Source organism: Pteropus medius, unplaced genomic scaffold, assembly GCF_902729225.1.
Source record: "Pteropus medius unplaced genomic scaffold, Ma_sr-lr_union100, whole genome shotgun sequence".
In the NCBI taxonomy this organism is placed as follows: Eukaryota; Metazoa; Chordata; class Mammalia; order Chiroptera; family Pteropodidae; genus Pteropus; species Pteropus medius.
The window spans coordinates 45541863-45552425 of NW_024349800.1; the positions used below are offsets into that span (position 1 = coordinate 45541863).

General features: G+C 41.1%; 1 pseudogene; it reads right to left on the minus strand.

Moving 5' to 3' along the window:
• Positions 1-763: 763 nt before the first annotated feature.
• Positions 764-882, minus strand: LOC120622390 (uncharacterized; annotated as a pseudogene).
• Between the last annotated feature and the right edge of the window lie 9681 nt (positions 883-10563).

The following is a 10563-nucleotide window of genomic DNA, read 5'->3' on the forward strand; positions in this document are numbered from 1 at the left end:
TTTACTGCCCTAGCTCTTTTCAGTAGGGGAAAACCATTTCTGGAAAAATAGAGATTCCTCCAGGGAATTTAGAGTCAAAGATATCAAAAACCGATTAGTCTCCTGTGTTCTTCACTGGGTAGAAAAGGGTCACAGGGTCACTATTTCAGGTGCCTGCAGAGGCTAGGAGAGGATTGAGCCCAGAGGCAGCTGCCAGCTGCCCAAGAACTTCTGCCCAAGAGGCAGAAAAGACCTCAGTTTTACAAAGTGGGGTGTGTAGAAAGAGAAGGAAGAGAATCATTCATACTCATTCACTGAGCACTTACAAAGACCCATAAGTGGCATAGGAGTGGGGAGGAGGTTCAGCACTTGCCGTCAAAGAAGGGGGCTTTCTATAGATATTTGCCTTTGTAACCAATCAAAAAAGGCATTGTGTGATTTAATAAACCATGTGTCTCTTAAGCTTCTATTTTCTTATTGTTCCAACACCTAGCACAGGGTTCAGCAAGCTCTTTCTGAAAAGGACCTGACAGTAAATATTTTCAACTTTACAGGCCATACAGTCTCTGTCGCTACCACTCAGCTTTGCCATTGTAGCATGAAAGCAGCCACAGACAATACATAAAGGAATGGGCATGGGCGGATTTGATCTGTGTACCATAGCTTGCCATCCCCTGGTTAAATCCCCTGGTCTGCATAGGGTATTGGGAGGATTAAATGAGCTAATCCAAGTAACACACTTTGAGACAGCCTTCTTTCATTTTCTTTTCTTTTCTTTTTTTAACACCTACAACATCTGGTATTCCTAGGTTGTCTCCCATCCAAGTACTAACCAGGCCCAACCCTGCTTAGCTTCCAAGATCAGACGAGATTGGGCACTTTCGGGGTGGCATGGCCATAGACCCAGGTAACACACTTTGTATAGCATACCGGAAGTCAGTGCTCAATGAATGTTAGCTATTATCATTGCTCTGATTGAGGCTGCTGCATCCGTATGTGCTGCCTTTGCTCACTTTAGTGAGTGATGTAGTTCTCGGAGCTCTTCAGGAGATACATCCAGCCCTTACCCTCTCGGGCATATGGAGGATGGCATAGATTAGATTCACTAAGAAGAACCCTGAGATGGAGTTTAGTGCACAGGATGTTTATTAAGGAGTGTTCTTGGGAGCAACCCCTGTGTAAAGGAAGAGAAGGAACCAGGATTGGACAGAACGAAAAGTCTAGTTGTCCAACAACAGGCTGAGCCAAATCCACAGGGATCTCTGGAGCTAGAATGGCCATCAGAGTTGTCCCACACTGGGTCAAAGGCACTGTGCCTTGGTATCCCTACCTGGAGCAGTCACTGGATGTGGGCCCCCCTGGGAAGACTATGTCCTTGGGTGAGGCAGCTCTGCAGCTCAGGCACTCCAGGAGGAACTGACAAGTGAAGACTTTCTGCTGACAGCACACTCAGCAACTGGAGTGACAAGGGTGGAAGGAGATGTGATCAATCCCGATCCTGAATTCTGCACAGAAATGACATGTCACTTGCAGCCCAAGCATATAATTGTTGCTGCAAAATTCTTCAGAGATCCCTTTCTCTGTAACAACCAGCAATTTCAAGATGCATTCCAGAGGGACAATAGTGAACAGAGTCCCCTATCAACCTATAATGGAAACAATATAAGCAAGACTTAAATATGAGTCCTTCAAAGCCACAAAGATTTTGGGGTTGTTTGTTACTGTGGTATTGTTAGTTTTATATTTATGGGTCCTCAGTAGCAGCTGCAGAGGCTACTCTAGACATAATTGCATGCTTTGAAGTGAAGACACCCTTATAATCTTAAAAAACCATGGAACTGCTTTGAAACCATCATAATCATTGCTAGCATCATCATCATGGCTAATATAAGCATTCCATAAGTTCACTAATTTAATGGTTACAACAACCTATATGTGACACAGATATTACTATTACCTTCATTTTAGAGAGAAGGAAACTGATACTTGTAGAGGTTTATTACTTTGCACAAGTCCAGGGGTGTGCAGACTATAATCTACAGTCCAGATTGAGCTCATGGCCTGTTTTTGTAGATAAAGTTTTATTAGAACACAACGATGCCTATTCATTATGTAGTATGTAATTACGGCTGCTTTCATGATACTGTGGCAGAGTTGAGTAGTTACATATGGCCTACATAGCTGAAAATATCTACCACCTGGCTCTTTACAGAACATTCCCTCTCCTTCCCCCACCCCCTACTCTACACAAGGCCTGGCTCCAAACCCAGATTGTCTCACTCCAGAGACAACACTGATAATTCAGGTATAAGTAAACACTAGGTAGGCTTGGAGCCTGTAGGAGTGTTATAAAACTTTCTCATTTTCATTATCCTAACTGTACACCTTTTAATTTAAAATTTTCATGACATTTATTTCCAGCAATATGACAGGCTTCTGAAAATCCTCCCCTAAAAACCACCTATAAAATGCTGGATAAAAGGAAGGGCTGACTTGGCAAGAAATTAAGGTAAATCTTCAGAGGCCAAGAATGAAGTAGAGGCAAGAATCCAGAATGAGCATAGTAAATTTTCATTCAAGCAAGCAGTGGACCCCTAAGGGCATTTGTTGGGGACTTGGGGACAGGCAGGTGACAAGGTAGTGAAGTGTCAGCACAGAGACTTTGGAATGGGTCCTCAAAGACCCCAAAGTCTGGACTAGAAAGTATTTACCCTATACAGGAAGACAATAAAGAAAATTTTGTATCTCAGCTTTGATTATGGTTGAAAGAAAAAAAAAAGTCTCTACCCCACTTCCCTACTACCAGAGATAATAATCAGAAACCAGGCCTCAAGGCTGGGGTTGAAATTCACTTTCTTGCCTATTCTGAAATCATTTAAGCCAAATAAATTTAAAATGGTCCTAGATTAGTAGCTCCCCAGGCACTTGGCAAAAGTAAATACAAAGAAAAGGAATAGTCTCTCAAGCTAAGTCTCATAAAACTCTCACAGATAATGCCCCAACAAAATGAGCTCACAGTAAAAATCACAAGACACTCACAGAGCAAGACAGCATGAGACAAGAGTTAAAAGAAACATCAAGCAACGGAATCAGACACACAGGTCTTTAGAAGTTAGAATTATCAGCACAGCTTGGCAAACTTTTTCTCTAAAGGGCCAGACAGTATATATTTTAGCCTTTGTAGGCCATTCAGTCTCTATCAAAAAGACTCAATTTTGCCATTCTAGTGTGAAAGCAGACACAAGCAGTATGTAAATTAACGGGCTTGGCTGTGTTCCAATAAACTTTTATTTACAAAAGTAGGGAGTGTGCCAGATTTAGCCAGCAAGCCATAGTTTATAAAATAAATATGTTTTCAATATTTAAAAAAAATTAAAACATAAGCAAAGAATAAAGTACTATCATAAATAGCCAGGCAGATTCTTAACTTCTAGAAGAAAAATATAGTTGAAATTTTAATGAACTAATTAGCAGAATAGAACAACTGAAAAATATAATTAGTAAATTGAAAGTCGGATACAACAAAATTACTTAGAATATAGTTTAAAGAGACAAAGAAGAAAAAATTATGAAAGGGAGCTTAACAAATATGAAAATTTTGAGTGAGATGCTCTAACTCACATCTCTGAATTCCAGAGGAGTGAGTAGAAAGAATGGAGAGAGACAATATTCAAGAATTTTCATGGATCCTTATCTTTAGAAGTACAAAATATTCCGAAAAAGATTTACACCCGGACACATCCTGGTGAAACTGCAGAACATTAAAGACTTCAAATTAAATAGCTTAAAAACAGCCTGGGAAAAAGACAGCTTACCTACTTGACATCTGACTTCTTATGGAAAATGACAGACACCAAAAGATTGTAAGATAAGTCTTCAAAGTGCTGAAAAAAGAAAATTGTCAATCAATGATCGCCTACCCAGCAAAATTTATAATTTAAGAATGTGGATGATATAGAGATGTTTTTAGATGAGCAAAACAAGGTAATCATCAACAGACCCTTAGTAAAGGAACGTCTTAAAAGTATATCATTTAAGAAGAAGGAAAAGGACCATAGGAGATCTGAGATGTAAGAAGGATGGTAACCAGGTGAGCAAAGAAAATGGTAATGTGGATAAATCTAAATCAACATCAACACTAATAGCAACACCTAATTTGTGAAATTAAAAAAATTTGAGGGTGGGGGCACAGGGACTTCTGAAGTAGAGATACTATTCTGTTTCTTAAAATACTAGATACATAAATGTTCATTAGTATGTGTAGGTGTATGTGAGAGTGTGTGTATACATGCTGTACACTCTTTGCTATACATGATACATTTTACAAAATATTTTTAATAGAAATAAAATACTGAATAACAGCCTAATAAGCTGGAAAGAGATAAAGCACTCTAAATTTAAAAGGATAAATATAATAACTTTAACCATTAAAAAGGTAGAAAGAGAATCTATAAGTTCCAACCTATTAGAGGAAAAATAGAATAAGACAAAAAAATGGAATAAGAAAAGAACTTTGTAGGAAAATAGAAGGCATAAAAAAAGATAGTAAAAATTAATCCAAATATATCAAAGATTATAAAAAACAATAATGAATTAAACTTGCCAGTTTAAAAACAGTTATTTTTAAAATCTAGCTATAATCTCATAAGAAACACACTTAAAACAGAAGTACATCAACTATTTGCCAGTAAAATAATGGGAAAAGCTATATAAGGCAAATGCATTTTTCCAACAAACAAACAAACAAAAAACACTTTCTATTCGTTTTCTGGTGTAACCTTCAAATCTTCATAGAAAGTGACATAATAAAAAATTTTTTTTAAAAAAAGAATTAAATGTAAAGAAAGAAATGAGACTAGACCTGGGTTCAAAATTCTCCAAAAAACCTAAAAAATAAGAAAAGATAATTCCACATGTGCTATATCTGTGGAATTCAAGCAAGCATTGGTGAAAACCTGGAGTTTAATAGTAAACCAAAAATAAATGCAATTTATCATTAGTCCAGTTCCAGTCAAATTTCTTGACTTAAAAATGGCGTTTAAAAAATAATCAGATAACATTCCAAAATAACTAGTGTTTTCAGACAAAGGACAGTATCATCACTTTTAACTGTTACTAGCACTCTAAAATTTACGAGACATTATTAATTTAAGGATTCGAGGGAAAATATGTAAATAAATTTGAAGTATGAATGGATTTGACTATTTTGAAGTTTCAGGGACAAAAATTTGCGTATAAAGGTGGATAATTGCCACATTAAAATAGAGAAAGATTAGAAAGAACCTAAATAAATAACATAGGGATGATTAAAGTATGAAGCTTGTGTATAATGTTTTCATAACTATTTTAGAGACATGGGGAAATATCTATGATATAATTAGTAAACAAAATAATATGTGAAAGTATAATAACAAAATAATCACAAATATATCTAAATGTAGTAAGTGTGTCCAGAAGCAGGATTGAGAGGAAAAACAACAGAATATTAAGAGTGATGTGGAAATGAGTTATATGTATTTTCTACTTTATACTCTGTTTTCCAAGTTTTCACGAGAAATTTTATAATCAGATGACGAAATAATTTTATTTTACATCTTCACTATTTTGTGTGGTGTTATATATTATAGTCCAGAATCCCTGTGAATGAAAGATTAATTCTGGAAAGAGAAAACATGGCAAGCCTTTAAGAGGCTTTTAAGAGATAAGAAAATTGCTCGCCTAATTAGTACGTAATATAAAGTAACATCCTCACTCAAAATTTCAAGAATGTGCAACAAAGCCACACCCAGAGGCCATGGCTAAGGAGGTACACCTGATTAGGTCTGCATTCACTCTGCTCTCTGAGGTGAGGCAGGAGCGAGAATGTAGGGCTCTAGACAACCCCCTCGGCTTTGTGACTGTCTTCTCTCCTCCCCCATCCATCCCTCTTCCCTGCAATAGCTCTCCCCACTTCTTAGCCTCCAGTGTGGTCAGTACTATCAGACCCTGCTCTCCCTGACTCCCCTCCTTTCTGCATCTTTCTGAGCACCTACCTCATCATAAGCTCTGGAGGGCACAACATTTCTCTCACCATCCCCTTGGTGCCCACGACCAGCCCATGATAGGTACCCAATAAATATCTGTCGACTAAATGAATGAGAGAATGAAATGAATGGGGGCCCCTCTCTGTCCCTTTGTGGCCTCCTCTTCCACTGCTCACCCTTAAATAGAAACAAATTCCATGCTCAGTTGCTTTTCCTTTTCATTCTGTACTTTCCCCCTGGATGATCCTTCTTCCTCTTTCATTAGCCATCACTCACAGGAAAATGAGCCCAACTTTTCATCTCTACCTCATCTTTTTTTCCCCTCATCTGTATTTCCAACTGCTTGTAGTTGGACCTGTAGACATTCCATGGTCTCATCCACAACTCGTTATTTTGTCCCCACTCATTCTTCCTCCCTGGAGCTCCGACTTTGTTAACATCACCTCCAACCCTTCAACATTCCTCTAAGCCTCGCTGATGAGCGCTGCTGTCTGTGGAATCGCCTCTCTCCTTTCTATTGCCACCGCCCTGTCCTACTTCTCACCAAGATCATCACCAAAACCTGAAGCGTTTCCTTACCTCGACTCTGCACTTTCCATGGCAGCCGGATTTATTTTTTAAACCGCGAAGCTCATCACATCTTCACCCTGGCTCAAAAACTTCTCATGTTTCCCATTGCCTTCAGAATGAGGCCCAAGCACAAGGCTCCTCCCAGACTGGTTTGATCTCTTCCCTGCTTCATCCCCCAGCACCTGTCCCAACACAGCCACCGCTTTGCCATCCATTCTCCCTTCTCTCCCTTTCCCTCCCTCCCTCCTTCTCTCGCTCACTCCCGCCTTCCCTCACCCTGGCCAGCTACCTTTATGACTGCTCACATTCCTCCACCTGCATGGATGCCATTCTCCCACTACTCTGCCTCTCAAATTACTCTTCCTCCTCCAAAGCCCATATCAAGTGTCACTTCCTCTGAGAAGCTTTTTCCCAAACCTCCAGTCAAGACGAAGGGCACTCCCCTTTGTGGTCGGGTTGCATCTCCATAAAGCCTCCATTAGAGCAAAGCTCAAGGTTGTCAGCTGCAGGTGGGCGGACAGAGGGAGGCAGGCCTGTGCCCTCAAGAACCTGAGTACCGGGGATGTAAGGTTTCCCTCCTAGAATGAACCCATAAAAACCATATGTAATGGAAAAGAACCAAAGTGCATGCTAGGCTCGCAGGCACCACTCTCGTTACTAACAACAGCTGTAGGCTTTGGCCAGTGGTGTTACTGTGGTTGTGGGAAAGCTGTGTTCACAGAAGCGGGGGCTGTCAGAGAAGGGTGGCGTCCAAAGACGCACATTCTGGCATTTTCCCAACCTTTTCTGGGGAGGACAATGCTGGGGTGTGGAGTAGGGGGCATTAGATTCCAGGCAGTGTTGTCTGGCAAGGGACAGGGCTAGTTTCCTTCTCTGGGCTGACCTTGACTTGAACTAACTATGCTGGGGGCTCTCTTTGTTGTAGTCGTGCTATTCAGGAAACTTGGTGAGAATCAGCCACAGTGTGGTGAGCAACGCAGTGTGTAGAAAGGGCAGCCCCTGTTGTCATGTTCAGGTGAACTTACAAAGTCTGGTTTCTGAGCCTGTCAGGTTGAGGGCTGGTCCACCAGTCATGGCACTGTCCCTAGAGGCAGCCATCCAGCCATCCCCCTCACCACCATCGCCACCCACGGCCAGGAATAAGAGGTAATCACGCATGGCTGCGTCTCTCCCACAAGACCAGGGGTTGACAAGCTTCTTCTGTAGAGAGTCATACAGTGCATATTTTAGGTTTTGTGGGCTATGTAGTCTCTGTCGCAGCTACTCAACTTTGCTCTTACGGTGGGTGCTAAAGCAGCCATAGACAATATGTAAATGAACAGGTGTGTCCGGATTCAAATAAAACACTATTTACAAAAATAGGTGGTAAACCAGATTCGGCCCTCAGGCTATAGCTTGCCAAGCCCTGAAGCAGACTGTAACTTCTTTTCTTTTTTTCCTTTTTAATTGAGATATAATATTATATTAGTTTCAGATATATAACCTAATGATTAGATATTTGTATATACAGTGAAATGATCACCACAATAAGTCTAGTTACTATCCATCACCACGTAGTTACAAAATTATTTTTCTTATAACTTTTAAGATATCTCTTAGCAATTTTCAAATATACAATACTTGTATATTTGCTGAGTTGACACCAGCAACGGTGTCGTTCCTCCTTGGGTCCACTCAGGCATGCCTCGTACTTACCACATGCTCACTGTGTCTATAGGGTGGGGCTGAAGGCCTTCATCTTATGTTCTTTCACAGTAGTGATCCTGGTGAACGCAAACCTTGCCATCAAAAAGAATCCTTCAGAGAAGAGATCCTCCGATAATACCCTTGACTCATGACGTTGAGTTAATATACTTCTGTGATGCCTCTGCTTTAGTGTAATAATCTGTTGACCCACCTGATGGCTGTTGGGGACTGTGTAATGACTGGGAGGACACTTTATTCGTGTTTACTGCCTTCTAAGAGCTCCTCAACCAATGTCTGTGGTACAATTGACACTTCTGAGGCAAAGACAAATTATCTACTAAAAGTTGCCCTTCAGTGGCTAATCAACTCAGATGCGATGCCTTCTGCTGATTGGGATGTAGGCTGTAGGCTATGCCTAAAGTGGGCAAATGGAGCTCCTTTCAACTTGAATCTGGGGATCTCACTGTGGCCTGCACTCTGGCAAGGCAAGAGGTTCAAAGGAGGCAGGGTGGGTTTTCTCAAGCGCTCACATGCACCCTGGACCAGGCTTTAGAATATGGTCTCTGGGAAGAGAGACCCTTTTTAGACTGGGAGCTCCTAAGGAGCAGAAACCCTAAGGAGCAGAAACCGAGAATTATTCATCTTTGGATCTTAACAGACAGAAGAGTGCTTAGGACATGTCAGGTGCTCAATAAAACTCCCACGGGTTGCCCTGGGAGGCATTTCTGTATCCTGGTTACCTGCTGCCTGCAACCTGCATGTGGCCTTGGTAGAGCCTCAGTGATACCCTAGCAGGGGGCCTCATCAGACTGCAGAAAGTCTTACCCACAATCCCTTACTCTTCTGCACTGCTTTAAAATTTGCAAAGTGCTTTTATGTGGCCTTTCTTTCTTTTAATTCACACTGAAACCCTAGGACGTACAGGAATCTCAAATGTCCCTCAAGCTTCACCAACTTGTGGGGTCTCATTAAAATGAAGGCTCCATCTGTCAGACTATAAGCCCTCAACTGCCACCTAATCCCCCCATATCCTTATCATTTAAAATCTCCCCCAATTACTTCTGAGTGTCCTAGAAGCTATCTCAGGTTAGCTTATGAACAAGCCTGCAACACCCCTCACAGTCTACACGCATGGCCCACAAGCGATGTGAGAACAGCACTTGGATGCTGGTATTTGCCGTGAGCCCTTGGGCTGCCACAGGAACAGTGGTTCCCCTCCACCACAGGGCAGGACTTCATCACCATGGATAGGTCGGCTCCCCTCCAAAGCCCACTCAAAGCAGGAACAGGAAGGCACACTCAGGATGGGGCCCGAGGGCACAGGACACAGATGCCATGCTGATCTTCCATGGTCCTCCTGTCACCCCTTGGCCTCCCACATTCAGGGACACCCAGAAACTCCCTTCTCCTCCAGCTGAAAGGGAAAATCATGATACATATTATCACTTTCATGCAAATGGCTTCAGGGAAGGGTCACTTGCCTTCACATCTCATTTCGGCTAAGTCTCAGCCAGCCCTGCTATCATCTAGGCATTTTGTGGTCAAGAAAATTCAGTGAATAGGAGCAGTGGGGCATGAACCTGAGTCTTTGACTTTGAAATCACTCCACTGTTCACTTCTAAACAATTAATGGTCTATCTCATCTCCTTGTTGAATGAGATCTGGTCCATTTTCTACCTTTTAACATGTCCAAGTTAAGCTCTGGCCCATTCTTGATTTTTCCTTTCACTTCCCACGTGTGGTGATTTGGCAGAGTTAAGAAGTGGAAGAGAGGTTCGTTGGCCTCAAGAAAAAGTCACTGCCATAGGCAGCTAAAGCAAAAGAATATTTTCTTCACAAAAGAAATTTTGGCAGAACCTGATTGTTTTCTGCAAACATTTTAAGCAACCGAAGTAAAGATCGTGATTGTATTTTCTAACAAGTGAAAGCTGCCTCTGTTTCGCTCACGCTTCCCCCTATTCCTTATGAAGTAGAAAATTTACAACGAAAGTAATTCTCTTCATCTTTCCACCCTCTTCACAACACAACCCCTGACCTTCGGAGCCTCCACCTAGAGCTGGAGCAAAATGACTAATAGGAAAAAGAAATATAAACCATAGGAAATAAAGAGTTCATCACACAAAACGTTACATTCAAACCATTGTCTCAAATGTTTTGGATAACTCTAGGTTTTAGTTTAGGAAAGAAAATGTGAAACAGAACAATTACATCACAAATGGAACATTTATATAGTTCCTGGGATAATATATATATTTATATATATATATAACATTCAGCAAAGGGAAAGCCTGCATGATTTCAATGA